Consider the following 19,814-nt stretch of genomic DNA (forward strand, 5'->3'; position numbering starts at 1 on the left):
ATTTCCTACCCTGGCCTTGATATTTTCCATGTATACCTAGTGGAGCAATATGGGCAAGAGCCTACTGATAAGTCCAAACCCCTTTTGTCAGGGATTTCTGAGGGCTATCTGTGATAGCTGGCCATTCTTCCCAGGTTCTGCCCAAGGTAAGCTAGTCTGCATCCTATTTCTCCTTAGAGTCTTGTCCCTCATTGAAATTAAGACTGTCTGGTTACCTTGTGAACTTGGCTCTCTAATAAGCTCTAGAAACTTTATGACTCCGTGCATTACACAACATTTCTTATAGTTTACATAGAATGACAGTTGTAGCTTTCTACATCATAGTCATGAGCATTACCTCTACTTGGATTTTGATAAATACTGTTTTGTCATATTCAACTAGCTTCTTTCTAGAATTTTTTTAGTTTGTATTAGTGGATATAATAAATTTTATTGAGTTCAAACTCAATAAAATTTATTGTTCAAATTGTTTTTCATATTGTTTCATATGAAACAATGTTTCATATTGTTTTTCATATCATTCAAATTGTTCAAATTGTTGGAACAATTCCTTGAAGAATAAACTATTGGATTTGATTTGTTATTGTTTTTTTGAGAATTTTTAAAAATTATTATTTATAATCATCTGCCCTCCTGTAGCATTCACTTAGTGCCAGGCACTCTTAATAATACTATACATATGTTAAAGTACTTAAACCTCAAAGTGATCCTCTGAGATAGGTGTTATGACTATTACTAATTTTATAGGTGAAGAAACTGAGGAATATGGTTTAACTAACTTAACCAATATTATATTTAGTAATAATTAGTAGCCCCAGACAGATCTCAACTCTCTCCAGAATTTATACTCTTGAAGAATAAATTAAATTAACCTGGAGCTTCTTGCTTTGTTTTGGTTTTTTGCTGTCAGAGTTTTGTTAAGAATGAGTTTGAATTTTTTTTATATGTCCAGTGAATGTGTGTGTGTGAATATAAATAAGTCTATGTATTTGTCTATTTATAAGTTTTCCTCATTTTTTCTTGATTTTTGTTTGCTTTTTCTTGGTCTTTTGTCCCTGAGTTTTGTTTTGTTTTTTTTGCATTTTACAACTTTATGGATACATATTTCATAAGTCATAAAATTCACTTTAAAGTGTTCTATTTTAGTATATTCACAGAGTTGTTCTTCCATCATTGCAAACTGACTTTAGAAAATTTTCAAATAAGCCAATAACATCTCACACACATTAGCTGTCATTTCCCCATTCTTTCCAACATCCTCCTCCTAGTCCTATGCAACCACTAATCTGCTTTCTATCTCTTTAGATCAGTCTATCGTAGATATTTCTTGTAAATGAAATCATGCAATATATGATAATTTATGACTGGCTTCTTCCCTTGGCATAATATTTTCAAGGTCTGTGCATGTCATAGCACGTGTCATTACTTCATTGCTTTCTATTGATACATGATATTCGTTGTATACCGTATACCATTATCAGTTTGTTAGCTCATAGACATTTAGTTGTTTTTACTTTGGGGCTATTATGAATAATGTTGTTATGAACATTTGTGTATAATTTTTTATTTAGACATATGTTTTCATTTTTCTTAGTTACATACCTGAGAGTGGAACAGCTAGGTCTCATATGGTAACTCTGTGTTGAGCATTTTGAAGTTTTTCCAAACCATTCTTTAAGCGACTGCACAATTTTACATACTTACCAATCTTTCTATATACTCACCAACATTGTCTTGTCTTTTCTGTTGTAGCCATCCTAGTGGGTGTGAGGTGGTATCTCATTGTGGTTTTATCTGCATTTCCCTGATGAGTAATGATGTTGACCATCTTTTCATGTATCTATTGGCCATTTGTATTTTTAGAGATATACCTGTTAGGTCTTTTGCCCATTTTTGAATTGGGTTATTGTCTTTTCATTGTTGAGTTAGAAGATTTCCTTTATATATTTTTGATACAAGCCCCTTGTTAGATGTATGATTTGCAAATAGTTTTCCCATTCTGTGGGTTGTCTTTTCACTTTTTTTGATGGTGTTCTTTAACAAACAAAAGCTTTTAATTTTGATTAAATTCAGTATATCTATTTCTTTATTTTGGTTGTTCACGCTTTTGGTTCTGATCTAAGAAGGCTTTACCTAACTTGAAATCACAAAGATTTATATCTGTGTTTTCTTCTAGGGGTTTTATAGTTTTAACTCTTAACATTTACATCTATGACCAATTTTGAGTCAATTAGGAGATATTGTATAAGTTAGGGTTCAAATGCTTTCTTTTACATGTGGCTATCCAGTTGTCTCTATGCCATTTGCTGAAACAAACAAACCAACCAAAAAACCATGGGGCACCTAGGTGGCTCAGTGGGTTAAAGCCTCTGCCTTCAGCTTGGGTCATGATGTCAGGGTCCTGGCATCAAGCCCCACATCAGGCTCTCTGCTCAGCAGGGAACCTGCTTACCCCTTCCTCTCTGCCTGCTTGTGATCTCTCTCTCTCTGTCAAATAAATAAATAAAATCTTAAAAAAAAAAAAAAAAAAAGAACAAAAAACGATTCCCTATTGGATTGTCTTGACACCCTCCTCAAAAGTCATTTGACCACATACATGAGAGTTTAGTTCTGGGTCTAATTCCAGCTTTGTTTTTGTTTTTTAAAGATTGTTCTAGCTGTGTCAGTTTTGATGCTAATGTTAGTAGCTTAATGAATGGCATAATTTCTACTTTTTTTTTATATTTTATTTATTTATTTGACAGAGAGATCATGAGTAGACAGAGAAGCAGGCAGGGAGAGAAAGAGGAAGGGAAGCAGGCTCTCTGTTTACCCTGGGATCATGACCTGAGCCGAAGGCAGAGGCTTTAACCCACTGAGCCACCCAGGCGCCCCATACTTTCTACTTTTAATTGTGGTCTTAACAAGTTTAAATTGAATTGGAATGGTTATGTACCACTGGAAGCCTGTGGTTCCAGGCCCTTTTTTTAATATATATATATTATTATTAGTGTATTTTAAATAAAAATAGAGTAATTTATCAATATATCGCTTGGTACATAAGTGACATAGTGAGAAATATAGTGGCAGGAAATTAGTTTGAGAAGGGAGAGAATGATACCAGATCTTGTACAAGTTGTAGTTCAAATTATTGAAGTATATGGGACTACTCAGAGGTCATATTTAGAAGACATGAGATAAGTGGAACAATAGTGATTTCCAGCATTTGACTCTTGGTACACAGAAATAAGAGGTTCACAGAGGAGACTGAGAAGAAATAGATAAGAAGATGACCAAGAGATTATGTTATGACCCAATTCAGAATAGATAAAACTCCATGAAGGGAGTGGTTCACAGTGTTAAATAATACAGAGAAGTCAAATAAGATCAAAGTATCCATTTGATTTGGCAATTAGGAGGGCAGAGGTAGCTTTTTTTTTTTTCTTTTTTTAAAAGATTTTTTTTTTTTTTTAGTTTTTGTTTTTTTTAATTTTTTATTTTTTATAAACATATATTTTTATCCCCAGGGGTACAGGTCTGTGAATCACCAGGTTTACACACTTCACAGCACTCACCAAAGCACATACCCTTCCCAATGTCCATAATCCCACCCCCTTCTCCCAAACCCCCTCCCCCCAGCAACCCTCAGTTTGTTTTGTGGGATTAAGAGTCACTTATGGTTTGTCTCCCTCCCAATCCCATCTTGTTTCATTGATTCTTCTCGTACCCACTTAAGCCCCCATGTTGCATCACCACTTCCTCATATCAGGGAGATCATATGATGGTTGTCTTTCTCTGCTTGACTTATTTCGCTAAGCATGATACGCTCTAGTTCCATCCATGTTGTCGCAAATGGCAAGATTTCATTTCTTTTGATGGCTGCATAGTATTCCATTGTGTATATATACCACATCTTCTTGATCCATTCATCTGTTGATGGACATCTAGGTTCTTTCCATAGTTTGGCTATTGTGGACATTGCTGCTATAAACATTCGAGTGCACGTGCCCCTTTGGATCACTACGTTTGTATCTTTAGGGTAAATACCCAATAGTGCAATTGCTGGGTCATAGGGCAGTTCTATTTTCAACATTTTGAGGAACCTCCATGCTGTTTTCCAGAGTGGCTGCACCAGCTTGCATTCCCACCAACAGTGTAGGAGGGTTCCCCTTTCTCCGCAGAGGTAGCTTTGTCACTGTAGTTTCAGTTTAGCGGTTGTGGTGGTGGTCTTGAATCTAGTAAACTGCCAAGTAATTGGAAAGTTTAAAGTCAGAAAAAGTATAAACTATTTTTTGAGGTGCTTATTTGTGAAGTAAAAGTGCAAGGGTTAGAACGTAATGTGAATGGAACATCGGGATGATTTATTTTAAAGGATGGAAATTATGGCAAACATTTTCTCGGTCCTTTTCCTTGTGTCAGAAGTCCGATATGTGGCTGTCTAACCTCAAGCTAGCTAATGGCAGCCTGTATGTCCTGGTTCAGAAAGATTGCTTAGTCAGATAATAATTTAATAATTTGGAATTGGGAAACTGAGAGGGAATGGGCCAGTCGGTCTTGAATGCTGAGCCCAGTGATCCTCAGGTAGCCTTAGGGCCAGGTAGCCTGCTATAGGCCGTGTGGAATCTGAAGTTATGAAGCAGCCAGTTGGAAAAGTCGGAGCCGGTGTATTAAAAACACAACATTCTGAGTGAAGGAAGGGGAGAGAAATTGTGCGCTGATTCCTAACAGCATTCTGTTCCCATACCAGACTTTGTTTTTCACACAATACATTTTTCCTTGAGAGAGTGCCTTTCCTTACAACACGCAGGACTGGCAGCTAGACCAGGTTTACGGTCTTTGCATACCAAATGGAGAATTGCTATGACAGCATTCATTACAGGCTCTCTGAAAGCCACAGTTAATGCTGAAGGGTGGATCTGTGGATTCCAGCACCAGGTAGAGCCAAATCATCAAAGTCTGTGTAAGTTCATCAAGACACAATAAAAATTGATGAGGTTCAGATGAAACAACTGTGAACCATAACCGCTTACATGGAAGGAATACTGAATTTCTTTGGGAAACTGTACATTATCAGTGGAGATTATCATTGGCAAATCACGAAAGCAATACTTGTGAATTCTTACATTTAATTGCTCTTTAACATTGGATGCCAGTGTTTTTCTAACTTTGAATTTCATAATATTATTTTAGGAGTTTCAGATTTTATTTTGATACATAGTTACAGAAATAGAAAATTACATTGTGTGTATTCCTGCCTTGTACATTTTGTAATGTATAAGATGTAACAAAAAAATAAAAATAAAAATGAATACTTGAATGATGACATAAACTTTCAGTAGGGGACTAAATATTAAGCACAGCAGGCCGATTTATCATTATGTGAGCTGACTTTAGATTGATCTGGGCACCCTTTTTAAATCTTTGTATCACCTTATCTTTGGAACTGGTATTTCCTTTGACTGAAATGTCCTGCATCACCTATTGCCCTCCCTCCTTTACCCAGATAATATCTACTCATCTTGTCTTCAGTTTGGCCACAGTCCTCTTCTCTGGCATCAAACCAGAGAGGTATTTGGATGGTAGGATGAAATTGTCTTAATATCAAAATAAGCACTGATTTGAAAAGAAATGGAGTATGTGAAAAACTCAGTGCTGCCAGGATTTCCTCCAGACCTTTCCTATCTCTGTCACATGAACAGTACCTTCAGTCCTGCGTTCCCCTTTGCCTTCTGCTCTCACCTCAGTATCTCCTCCCCTTTTTTCCTAGCCTATTGAGTTTTGCTATTACAGTGGGCCAAGACATAGAAGAGAAGTTATTCATGTTACATAGTTGGAAACGATACCCTGGGTAGCTTTAAAAGCAATAAAGGTCCACTTGACTGGTTGTTAGGTAATGAATATAGGTTAATGGTTCTTGACAGAGGCATGCATTAGAATCATCAAAAGAATGTTAGCAAAATAATAAATCTGGGCCTGACCCAAAGCATTCTGAATTAGAAAATCTTAACACTGAATTATGGCTGACGTAGATAAACTTGGTATTTGGAAGTAAAATAGAGACAAAATATTTCCCCAACCTCTTTTTAGGCCTTTGGATTTTTTTGCTTCTGAAAATGATAGATTTGTTTCTGTCCACTGTGCTTTCAATTTTCGTTGTTTCATTTTTTTTTAATTTGATTTTTTTTTTACTGATTATATCACTACTGACTTGATGTTAGTATTTTGGTGGCATTTTCAATTTTATGTCTTTTTGAAGTGCTTTCTTGCATTTTAGAGATAAGCTAGATGAAGCTACATAAGGAGTGCTGGCCAAATGAAAGTTTTCTTTTTCATTTTTAGTGTTTCCCGTAATCAGATTCTATACAAGTTTATACCTTGTAGTGATTTGGAATAATTTGGACGTATTAAATTCTCCCGTGAATTGAGGTATACTAAAACTTTGAAAAATATAGTGCAAAAATCCAGATGATTATTTAAAATACTATGAAATTTGTTTTGATTGATTTTTAAAAATTACATATTCTTTCCAGGCTAAAAATTTATATTTACAAAACAAACTTTAGATTATCATATATAGTTAATTTACTTTGGCTACTAAGTAAAAGTATTTGTGATTTGAGGCATGATGATGGAAAGCAGTTAAATACTTCATTAGAGATTACATAAAATTCTCAATAAAATTAACTACATTAAACAATGTAGTTTCCTGTACCAAGCAAATCCTTGTTCTAGTAGCATACTTGACATGAGTTTTTTTAAGACACGTAGTTTTTAGTAATGCATCTACAGAACTTGAGCATGTACACTTTATTAAAGAAAATGAATACTAGCAAATTGACATAGCTGTCATTTGTCTTCTATACCAAAATGACTTTATTGTGTTGTTCAGTGTTGGTTAGTTTTTCTGTTATGTTGATGCATTAAAACAGATATTAAATTTTATCATTAATTCAGCGCCTGGTCTCTCATCAAATCCCCTTAATTACAAATTGACTCCAAGGATTAGACAGCATGGATTTTAATTTTAACTGAAACAAAAAAAAAAAAAAAAAAAAAAGCATCTTGAAAAATCACTCTTGCCTAGTGACTCATAGACACATTTTAAAAGATCCTATAATTTATTGCTTAATATTTAAAATGAAATATAAAAAGCATATCACTAATAGGTTTATTATCTCACAGCCATATTAAATATATATTTTAGAATATATTTCATAGTCTTGAAAAACTCTGAGCACAGCTTTAGGAGTTTTGCTAACTTGGAACCTTTTCTTTAGAAAATGTTAACTTTGAACCTTACACAATCATAATTGTATCCAAATGATATTTATATTATCTTGTAATTCTACTTCTTTAATTTTACAAAATCATACAGTGTGGTTTTACATATTCCGTGGAGTGTTTCCAGTATAATCCAGTATCCTATTTCCACTATTATATATAGTTTATGATTAGTAAGTCTTCATTTCCTTTTAGTACTTGATATTTTAAGTTCAGAATCATTATTGTACATATTACACTAAAGATATATAAGCATTGCCATCATTATTAGGAATGCCAGTTTTTAAGATTGAACTTATTACATAGATTATTCATTTTAAATACTAGAATGACTATTTGTTTTTACTGGAATAAGAGGATGATGAAATGTACTCATGATCACAGTGATCGAAAAGTACATTTGTCCACTATATTTTTGCCCCATTATATGATGATCAGCTTTGAACTCAGAGAAGCCTTTCCAAAAATTCACTTAATATTCTGATTCTTGGACTCTAACTTGTGTTAGTCACTTATAATGATTTTTATCTAGAGCCATAAGTTTTCAGGTAATCACTTTATTTTTAGAAAGACCAAATAAGACTTACTGATAAACCCTAGGTATTCTGAGGTAAATAATTTGTTTATTAATAAATTCTGTTGTGCTATTACCTTCACATTTTAAAGGTGATAAAATTTGAGTATTAATGTTCTTTCTAGTTAAACAAATATTCTATATCATATATTTTTGTAAATTTTATTTTTAAAGGGCATTCTTTTATGTCTTTTGTTGCCATTGCTGTTAGACTAGATTTTATATGTTGAAAGATGTTTAGTGTCCAAATGAGCTCAGCTCATCATGGCAGAGGAGAAAATAAATTGCCTAGAAACGGATTGTTTACGTAATATTAGATGGTAATATAAACCAACAAAAGCAAGGAAATTAACTTCTAAGTCTAACACAGTGCCCTTTCCTGCTCCTTTGTGCCTATAGGTATCATATGTGTATGGTAATACCAAAGTACAGTGGACTCGGTTAGAAACTGTCAAACTTAATTCTTTCTTTACTTAATTGATTTATGTCACAACTTAACATTATTATTTTGTCTCTTAATGCTATATAATGTACTTCACATGTGAGATGAAGCTATGCATGCGTGGATCTGAACTTGCTTTTCTCTCATTTACAGTTGATTGCCTCTGATTAGCAAATATCATGCAGCTCTAATATTAGTTTCTTTACATTTTGAATAAAGATAATACAAGAGAACATTATAAAATATCTGAAGAGATTTTTGAAGAAGTATAGATACTGATTAAAAAAGATGTTATTTACTCTTAATTTTTACTCCTATTAACTTTTATCACTTTCTTATTTTTAAAGGCAGACATTTCTTTTTATAAAAAACTTAGAGCAATGAGAAACTCTTGGTGTTTTATTATGAATAGTCAAATACACATGACTTTATGGGACAGTTCTTATATGATTTGAACAAAGGAATTACATGTGGAATTCTGAAGATAGGACTAAACCTCCCAAAATAACCTCCAAGATTTATTTGGGAACTCATAGATACTTGGCCATTCTCTTAACAGCACCTATTTCTTGATGCTCATAAATAATTAATTCACTTTGGTTTTTATATTCACTAGTTAGGTAGTAGCTCATCAATTATTAATGAATGTCATCCTTCCTTTGGGGGACTATATTATACAATTGTAGGGACTAACTAATATTTTAGTATTAGAAAATTTATTCTATTTTTTTTAATATAGGTGCCATGTCTATAGCATTTTGGAAATCATTTTGCTTTTTGTTTTTCTCTGTAAATGATTTCTACTCCTATTTAAGTGTCCATTAAGACACAGTTTTCTAAAAGAGAATTACATATTTTCAAGCTTTGAATTTTTCTAAGTATAAATCTTTTCTTGCATGGTCACCAAAGCTACTTAATTACTTAAAAAAAAAAAAAAGATTCTTATTCATTTCTGATTTATTGTTAAACCTTACAGGAACAGATCAGATACTTTGTAAAATTTACATAATAGAATAATCTAACTAAATGTGGTCAAATACAAGATTTTACTCTCAGAAACTAAAGAAACTGCCATAAAACATAGTAGAAGAGGGGTTGTAAAGTTGGAGGTGGTGCTAATTCTTTAGGAAATTCTACTTTCTATTTTATGTAATATTTAATTGGTTACACTTAAAAGTAGTGAAAAAAATATCTATTTGTTAGGTATTTGTGGAACAATACTTTAAGCTCTTACTTATTTTGAGGTGTTGAAAGGTGAAACATTTGACATTTTCTTTTCGGGCATTGCTTTAAAAAACAGAGGGCGGGAAAGAGGCGTTGCAACATCAGAGTTAAGGGTGTCTGTCGTTGTCCGTGACAGCAGCTCTAGTTTTAAAACACCTGTGTTTACTTTCCAGCTTTTCAGAATCTGCCTGAAAGTGGCCTAAGAATGGCACAGGCCTTCATGATGGCTGGGTTTTTTTTTTTTTTAATACGTGGAAGAACTAAACCATGTACTTCCGTTTTCTATTGCAAGCATTTACTTCTCTTATACATTTTACACTTCATCTATATACTTCATGTGCACATTAGAAAATGCATTATTTATATAATCTATAGATTAGAACATAACAAAGGCATTTATTTGTATAGATTTTTCCTTGTTGTTGTTCCCTAACTAGAAAAAGCTGGCAAAAAATGGTAAGTTTTCAACTTTGTACAGATGTATTTTCATTCATAATTTGAAGCCAGTGAAAACATGAAAATTCAAATACCTTTTTGGAGAGAAATGAATTTGGCCTAACAATTATTATATTACTTTGTTAATTTATTATTTACTAGTAGCTATTTCTCAATTTTTGTTTATATTTTTTGCTTTAGAGGGTTTAGTTTTTGAAACATTTTTTGTAAACCGACAAATGTGATTTCTTCTTTAGGCGAGGTCATTCTTTAATGATTTCAATATAGGTTGATGTTTCCACTTACCTAACATTACTTAATGCTCAGTGTTTCCAATTTATAGATATGATTTTTAAATAATTATTTTGTACATTTCTTATTTCATAATATTCAAATGACACCTACACATTATATAAACTTTATTCTTAGAATGGAGATATTCCTAGCTATGGCAGTTTAGTTTAATAAAATTTACTTTTTGCAGATTTGTTTCAATTTTTTTGGTTATTTTCACACTTCCTGTTTCTTACAGTAGGTAGAAGCCAAATGTCATATATTCTGTGCTTTTTTTTTTATGAATTCTTAATTAGAGTAGTAGGATATTTCTGTAAGATTATAGTTAATGTCAAAGCCTGTTTGATGTATAAAAAGAATAATTTCATTTTTTGTTAAGAGATTTCTGGTCTTTGTTTCTCCATATAACTAGTTATATTAACTATTGTGTAATAGAAGCCAGTGGTAATTTTGAATGTTCTCCCTAGGAAAACACATATACATAGAAATTTGCATATGATTTCAACGAGTTTATTCCCCTTCCAAGCCCATCAGTGTGCCCCAGGTTAAAAATCCTTATTCTAGGTCTTCTTTTGTTTAGAAAATGTTAATTTTTTAGGTAGTTGTTTAGATAGTTGTTAACCTGATAAATCACAGAGAATCATTGAGTCAGAATCTTAAGTGCTAAGTTAGTACAAATCAGCATGTAGGAGTTGGGTAACATAAAGCAGTAATTGAGGGGCGCCTGGTGGCTCGGTTAGGAGTCGGCCTTCAGCTCAGCTCACAGTCCCAGAGTCCTAGGATCAAGCCCCACATCGGGCTCCCTGTTGTGCGGGAAGCCTCCTTCTCCCTCTCCCACTCCTTGTGTTCCCTTTCTCGCTGTATCACTCTCTGCCAAATAAACAGATAAAATCTTTTTTAAAAAGCAGTAATTGATTTTTATCAGCTTTAAATATGCATAGTATTTTAACAATATACTTCATATCTTATAATGACTGCACATATGTTGGTGTGGATTTAAAATAAAATTGATAATTATCTCATTTTCTAGATAAAAAGAATTCACTATATACCTATTTTATTATTGAAAGATAAAGTCAGCTAATATTATTACAAAAAAATTATAAAAATTATATTCATCTCAAAAACTGAATCATTTTGATGTATGCTTCCATCTAGGTAGATAATGCTCAGCTACAGACAGTATCCTAAAGAAGTCACATATAATAATAATATGTGTCACCTGGATAATGAAAATTTGAGGAAAATAGTGTAATAATTGAGTGTTGTTTTTTTTTTTTTAAAGATTTTATTTATTTATTTGACAGAGAGAGATCACAAGTAGGCAGAGAGGCAGGCAGAGAGAGAGAGGAGGAAGCAGGCTCCCCGCTGAGCAGAGAGCCCGATGCGGAACTCGATCCCAGGACCCTGAGATCATGACCTGAGCCGAAGGCAGCGGCTTAACCCACTGAGCCACCCAGGCGCCCAATAATTGAGTTTTTAAAATATGGAAGCATTCAGGAAAAAACAGTTAAAGTGTTTTAAACATAGGAAAAGCAGTTAAATTCTTTTTAAAAAAATTTTTAAAGATATATTTATTTGGGAGAGAGAGAGAACGTGCAGAGGATGAGGGGCAGAGGAAAAGAGAGAGTGTTAAGCAGACTCTACACTAGGCAGGGAGCCAACACAGGGCTCCTGCTCATGACCCTGAGACCACAACCTGAGTGGAAACCAAGAGTCCAACACTTAGCCAACTGCACCACACAAGCACCCCAAGCAGTAAAATTGTTTTAAGTAGCATAAATTATATGACAAATAACTAAAATAGTTATACAAGGATTTATAATAATACTATGTTATGTATAGTTTAACATATATCAGAAGAACTATTTTGGTCAGATGAAACTACTGAGATAAAGAATTATTTAAAGCCCTCTATTTTCATTTTCTATGACCACTGATGAGGAAGTAAAAGGGAGAAAAGATAGTTTAGTGCTGTTAGTACATTTGCTTCCAGAAATTCTCAAATTGCATAACTTAAATCATGAAACTTGATACAGGATTTGTATTGGGTGTGTTGATTTTGTCCTGGGGGCAGTTGTCTTCAGATAGTAAGTAGTATATCTCTGTGACCTAACTTGCAGCATAATTCATGTATAGTTACATATTATGAAAGATTTTTAATTCCTTACTGAAAATTTAATGTGTGTATGTGACTCAAGCACACTTTCAACTTCCATAGCTATAAAACCATGATTCTCAATACATACATGGTATATTTCCTGAATCTTGAACTATCAGTCTTGTGTTTGGAATGTATTTACTTTATTCTAAAGTATTGGGTGTTTTAAAATTTATATTTCTCTAAAACTAATACTTTCCCATGAATTTTAAAGGGGAAATACAGAAATTTTTAAGATCTGAAAGATGTTTTAAAAATTCATTTAAGGCTTAAGATAGAAATTAAGATAACTGAACCAAGAAGAGAGAAGTAGAAGATAAGGCTGTAACTATGCAAGTGTATGAAAATATAACTTGAAGAATTATCTGTTATTTTATGCCAATTATAAAGAAGTATGAACAGAAAAAAATACTAAATCAGGGATCAGGAAAATCATTAAGTAACAATTCCTAAGCAGTATAATACCTTAAGAAATGTTAGATGCTCCTCTTAGAAAGGATTAAAAATAAAACTTGAATTAATCAACATTATTGGAGAATCATGCTTTTTATTTAAAGGAAAGGTGCATCATTAAGCACCTATAAGTCTTTTTGTTCAACCATTATTGACTGTCTTTCAAAACTGTATTAATACATTTGCTTACCATAGTAAAATTTGTAAATCTAACATAACTGTATCAGTGAGGGTTTACTTGTTTTAAGGGAAAGAAAACCATACCCCAAATTGTTTAAACAAAAATAAAACTTATTACTTACATTACTGAGAGACCAAGAATAGGGCTAACTTCCAGAGATTACTTTTTTTTTTTTTTTAAAGATTTTATTTATTTATTTGACAGAGAGAGATCACAAGTAGACAGAGAGGCAGGCAGAGAGAGAGAGAGAGGAGGAAGCAGGCTCCCTGCTGAGCAAAGAGCCCGATGTGGGGCTCGATCCCAGGACCCTGAGATCACGACCTGAGCCGAAGGCAGCGGCTTAACCCACTGAGCCACCCAGGCGCCCCCAGAGATTACTTTTTATTTATTTGTTAACCTTCATTTCAGTCCACTTTACTGAGGTATAATTTATGTACAGTAAATTGTGTCCATCAAAGATATACAGTCCAGTGCATTTTGATAAGATACGTATCCACACAGTAATGAAGATAAAGAGCATTTCACTCATTCCAGCCAAAAAATTGTTATCTTTTTCCAATCTATCCATCTCTCCACCACTGGTCCCAGTAACCTCTGATCTGCTTCTTGTCACTATAAATTTATTAGTATTTTCTACAATGTTATATTAATAGAATCATACCGTATGTATTCTTTTACATCTGGTTTATTTCAGCATGATGATTTTGAGATTCATCCTGTGGTATGTATGTAGTTCATCTCTTTTTAACTTCAGAAGAGGCTTGCTTAGGACCCACAAGGTTTTGTTCTACCTCTGGATTTTTGTTTGCTTTCTTTTATGTTTTGGCTTAATTTTCAGGTTATATGGAGGTAGAAATTTCAGCCTATGTGTTTCCCAATTGAATTCTAGGGGAAGAAACAAATTACCAAAAAGAAATTCTAGTATTGAGTCTTGCTAACTTGGATTGTACTACAGGCGTCATGTGCTTATTCACAAAGGAATGCAGTATACCAACTTCCTTTGGACAATCTAGGTCAGTCCCTAAAGTTAGTTTGTGAGTGGGGAAGGATGATGTGATGGTTAATTTTATGTGTCAGTTTGAGTGAGTCACATGCTGCCCAGATATTTGGCTAAAGTGTATTTCTGAATGCATCTGTGCGAATGTTTTCAGATGAGATTAACATATGAATTTGTGAGCTCAGTAATCAGACTGCTCTCCTCAATGTGGGTGAGTACCATCCAGTCCACTGAGATCCTGAATAGAACCAAAGGCAGAAAGGGAGAATTCATTCCTTCTGCCTAACTATTTGAGCTAAGATATCAATCAGTCTTCTCCTCCATTCCTCCATTTGAACTGGGATTTACACTATTAGCTCTCTTAGGTCTTAGGCCTTCAGACTCAGGCTGGGACTTACAACATTGACTCCCCTGGTTCTCAGGCTTTCAGGCTCAGACTGAACTACTCCATCAGATTTGCTGGGTGTCCAATTTGCAGGTGGCAGATTGTGAGATTTCTTAGAATGCTGTTGGTTCAGCCTCTCTGGAGATCCTGGACTAATACAGATGATTTTCCAAAAGATATTTGAAATATTATTTCACCGCTAAGTGTGGTAAGATAGTCAGAAAAAGACAAATACCGTAGGATTTCACTCATGTGAAATTTTAAGAAACATATCAGACGAACATAGGGGGTTAAACAAAAGAGACAGCCATAAAACAGACTCTTAACTATAGAGAACAAACTGAGGGTTGATGGAGGGGAGATGGGTAGGGGATGGATGAAATGGGTAACTTGTATTAAAGAACACTTATGTTGAGCACTGGGTATTGTATGTAAATGATGAATCACTAAATTTTACACCTGAAAGTAGTATTACACTGTATGTTAACTAACTGGAATTTAAATTAAAACTTTTTTCAAATGTTAAAAAGAAAGAAATATTTTTTTACCCAAAGAACCAAGAAAGAATTAAGGGTCAGTAAAACAAACAAAAAACAGGATTCCACTATAACAACATAACTAAAAACATTTATGATAGCATGTAGTAAAACTTATTTTAGTTTTTATTTCTCTCTTAAAGAAAGAAAATCTCAAATTTAACATATGTATGTGTGTATACACATTCATATATTTATGTATATTCAGGAATATTGTGGCTTTTCACATGGTTTATATAGAATATATATGTGTTTTTTTAAACTTGATTCTTTGGCAATTTGGTAGTCCAGGTTTTCTTTCTTTATCCTTTTTCCCATCTATTTTTATGGGTTGTAATCTATGTCTTGTCTTCTGAGCCTTGACCTTTTATTCTCTCTCTCTCGCTCACACACACACACACACACACACACACCCATCTGTTTTAAACAACTAAGAAAATCATTTATTTCAGAGAGCCTTTGGGGCAATGAGAACTAGAGTGTCCAAGACAGTGGAAGTTAAAAACCAAGGGAGCTGATTTTTGCAGCCACTTTTACCCATAGGCATTTGTTATATACAGGCAGAAATCTGAAAATTTCAGCTTTTTACTCATGGAGGGTCATTGCTAGAATATAGGAAAATCAGCAGATTTGGGGAGGTAGTATGAGAGGAGGGGAGCATTAAGCATACATCCAGTAATACCTTTAGGATATCTGGGGTTGCACAACTTAGGCGGTTAAAAATATAAATAGTTTCTGAAAAGCAGGCTCTACTTTACAGCTGCTTTATGAGAACCAGAGCCTACAAACTGGCATCTACATCGCATGGTTCTTGTTTAAGTTGAAGTGATTAGCCCTACTCCATCTGCCTGGCATAGATAGGTAAGCCTGAGTCATCAGAATTAATAATATGTGGAATCTCTACCGTTATTTTACATACAATGGTAGGCATTCAACTGAAAATTACTAGGTGCACAAAAAGATAAGATAAGATGAAAAGATAAGATGCCATAACCAAAACCAACTCAAAGTTAATGTATATGTTGATAGTTGAATGGCAAGGACTTTGTAATAGTTATGTTTAAAATATTCAAAAAGGTAAGAGACATGAAGAAAAAAATGGAAAAGCAGATTAAGCATTTCACCCACAAAAAAGAATCTCTCTAATTACAAAGAATCAAATGGAAATCCCAACCAAAGAATACAATATCTAAAATAACTAACTTATTAAAATGGGTTTAGCAGTAAATGATAGGATTGGTAAATTAGATAATAGGTTGACAGTAAATTTTCAAACTGAAACAGAAATAAAAAGGTATTTGGGCAGCGGTGGGGAGGGGGGACCATAGCTGAGAAGACAAGTGGAATGTAAATAGTTCAGTACATGTGCAATTGGAGATGAGAAAGACAGTGGGACAGTAGCAATATTAAAGAGAAAACGGCCTAGATTTTTTCAAAACTGATGGAAGACTTGTAAACCACAAAGTCAGGAAGCTGTAAGAACTCCAAGCAGGATAAGTTAACAAAACCTTACATAAGCACAACATTATAAAAGTGATAAACATCAGAGATACAGAGAAAAATATTAAAAGCAGGCTGAGAACAAAAGTTTTTTCAAAGAACCACAGTAAAACTGCTGCATTTTCAATAGAAACAATGGAAAACTGAAGAAAGCAGAATGACATTTTTAAGGCTCTGGGGAGAAAAATCACCAATGTGGAATTCTGTACCCAGTTTACTTTCTTCAAGATAGAAAGTTAAATATAAATACATTACAGACAAACAAACACAGAGTATTAGTAACTTGCATATGTGCATGCAAAGAAATAATGAATGCAGTTCTTCTCAAAGGGAAAGTGATAATAAACAAACACAGAAATGTAGGAAGAAGTGAAGAGCAACCAGAAGATAAATATATTGGCAAATATTAAAATTTGACTTAATGTAGCCCATTCAAGACAATAATGATAGCATCTTCTGAGATTAAAATGTATGTAAATGCATGGCAAAAAAATCACCCTAAGGCCTGGAAGTGTGTAATGGACTTAATATGTTTTAAGCATTACTGAAGAAGTGCTAAAATTAACTATTCATATTGGTTAAAAGTCACAAAAACAAGTTAGAATTTCTAAGAAAATCATGTAAAGGATGTTAAAAATATATATACTTAGGAACTGATAGAGGGGTTTAGTGGTATAGTAGAATGTATAGATAATACAAAGGAAAATGAAGGAGAGAAAAAGGTAACAAAAAACATGGGTCAGATAGATACCAAGATTAAAATAGCAAACATAATTGTAAAGACAGGATAATTTGTTTAATCAAAAGAATTAAATCTTCCAATTAAAAAGCAAAAATTGCCAAACTATATAATAAAACAAAACCCAATTAGGTACTGCTTATAAGAATACATCTTAAATTATAATGGCACAAAATGTTGAAAGTTAATGATGAAAAAAGAAATACTATGCAATTGTTTTTAAAAATATAATTTTTTTAATGTTTTAATTCCAGTATAGTTAACATATATTGTCATATTAGTTTTAGGTGTATAATACAGGATTCAGCAATTCTATGCATTATTCAGTGCTCATCCACAAAAAGTACATTCTTAATCCCCTATCACCCATCTTCCCATCTAATACCCCTCTGGGAACCACCAGTTTTATTTGAGTGTTTCTTTGTTTGTCTTTTTAAGAAAATGAGGTATTTATACTCATAGCAAACAAAGTAAACTTTAAGTCAAGTAGCATTATTACAAATAAAGGGTATTTAATACCAATAAACATTAGGAAGCTATAATAATATTAAATCTCTGTGCACCCAGTAGTAGCTCCAGAATATATAAAGTGAAAATTGATGGAATAGAAAGGAAAAACAGACGACTTTATAATCATTGATAGATTTTAACAACACATCCTTCTAAGTACAAACCAATCAAAATCAGAAAGGATATAGAAGATATGGACATTACAATTAACCTAATTCATACACACACAGAGAAAAGAGATGCATAGAGAGAGAGAGGGAACTTATACTCAACATTATTTTAAAATGCACATGGAATTTTACAAAAATAAATTACGTTAGGCATAAAGCAAGTTTCAAGAAACTTTAAAAACAAGAAAACTAAAATAATTTGCTGGAGAACCCACACGGTGCTGCCCAGCACTTACTGAACTCAGAGCTCTCAAGGATTTCTATGCTGAGGAAGACCAGAAGACCACAGACTTTCAGGGAAGACGGTGAAATAGGAGGACTCTAAACTCACTTTGTCCTATGAATATAAATAGATAACACTCACATTAGTGTAAATAACTCAGAAAATTACCCAAAGAGTGGCAGAACAAACTCCACAACTAAATGTAGAGAGGAGGTCTTATCAAAGAGTATAGGAATGTCACAGACATGGTGAGAAACTAAACCTCTCCGATCTGGCTGCTGGAGGGACAGAGTGAGCCACAGGCACAGAGAGGGGTGAGAGACTGTCGTACTGGGGAGCCCGCACAAGGAAGATGAGTCCCCATAGCATTCGGCTCTGAAAATCAGAGGGGCCAAATTTTATGAGTTCTTACAGCAAATAGAACTTAAAACCTGGAACTTTGAAAATTATTGGTTTGGGTTCTGGAAGAGCCTGGAGGGCCATAGGAAGCTGTATTCCTGCCCTTAAAGAGGCAACACAACAAGCAGCCCAGGGAAATACAGCATGGACACAACAGTTTGAAAAATGCCTGGGACATACAGGAAGGAGAATCACTAAGCTCAGAGTTCACAGAGGAACTTCGCTAGGAACTAAGGAGCTGGTAAGTGCCATTTCCTCCCCCACCACAACATAAATACACACCACCTGCAGAAACCTCCTCAGCACCAGCATTCACTACCTAACTTTTAACACCACACTCTGCCTACTCCGGTGGAACCTACCTCAGACCTGCTACTGCAGGTCCCCTCTCCCAGAAGACCAGCACAAACCTTGCCAATACTTTGTCTCCCAATTGCAGGCATTATAGGGCCTTGGTCCTGGAGACTGTTCACTTCCCATGAGGTATACACTCACCTTGTTAAAACCATACTTCCTGCCTGTGTGCACTTTGCAGAGTGGCACTGGCCGGCCTCAGTCTCCACAGCAGCTGCACATCCGCTGTGGAAGAGTGAAAGCAGCACCTTCTTAAAAGTGCACACCCCACCCATTACTGTGAAGAGCAAGAGACGTAACTGACTTGCCTAACACAGAGAAACAAAATGAAGAGACAGAAATATGTTCCAAATGAAAGAACAGGACAAAAATTAAGGCAGGAGACCTAAGTGAAATAGAGAGAAGTAGTACGCCTAATAGAGAATTGAAAGTGAATAACATAAAGATATTCACTGGACTTTAGAAAAGAGTAATAAATGTCATTCAGATCCTTAACACAGAGATAAAAAGGAAGCAATCAGAGCTGAAGAATACAATAATTGAAATGAAAAATTCACTAGGTGGTATAAATAGCAGGATTTAAGAAGCAGAAGAATGAATCAGCAATCTGGAGAACACAGTAATGGAAAGTACTCAAGCTGACCAGGTGGGAGGGAAAAAAAAAAAATATGCCCAATGAGAATAAACTTAGAGAACTCAGTGATGCCATCAAGTGTAATAACATTAGCATTATAAGGATTCCATAAGAGATAAGAAAGGGGGCAGAAAATATTTTCAAGAAATAATAGCTGAAAACTTTGCAAATTTGGTGAAGGAAAAAAATTCAGATCTAGGAGGCACAGAGATCTCCCAAAAAATAAAGGAGGTCCACACCGGAACATAGTAATTAAAATGGCAAAAAGCAATAGGGAATAATTTTAAAAGGAGCAAGAGAAAAGAAAACAGTAACATACAAGAGAAACCCCATAAGGCTATCG

General features: G+C 34.1%; 1 protein-coding gene and 1 long non-coding RNA gene across 8 annotated transcripts in view; one reads left to right on the forward strand and one right to left on the reverse strand.

Moving 5' to 3' along the window:
- Positions 1 to 19,814, forward strand: part of MIPOL1 (mirror-image polydactyly 1) — a 327,451-nt gene that overhangs the window by 170,543 nt on the left and 137,094 nt on the right. The gene's annotated exons all lie outside the window — the stretch shown is intronic.
- On the reverse strand, positions 10,537 to 19,131 carry LOC131836487 (uncharacterized). The gene is made up of 3 exons (XR_009355639.1): positions 18,979 to 19,131; positions 18,098 to 18,198; positions 10,537 to 11,099 (listed from the first exon to the last, which is right to left on the reverse strand). It is a non-coding gene; the product is annotated as an uncharacterized LOC131836487 (long non-coding RNA).

The sequence above is a fragment of the Mustela lutreola genome, chromosome 7 (genome assembly GCF_030435805.1).
Source record: "Mustela lutreola isolate mMusLut2 chromosome 7, mMusLut2.pri, whole genome shotgun sequence".
NCBI classification, from domain to species: Eukaryota; Metazoa; Chordata; class Mammalia; order Carnivora; family Mustelidae; genus Mustela; species Mustela lutreola.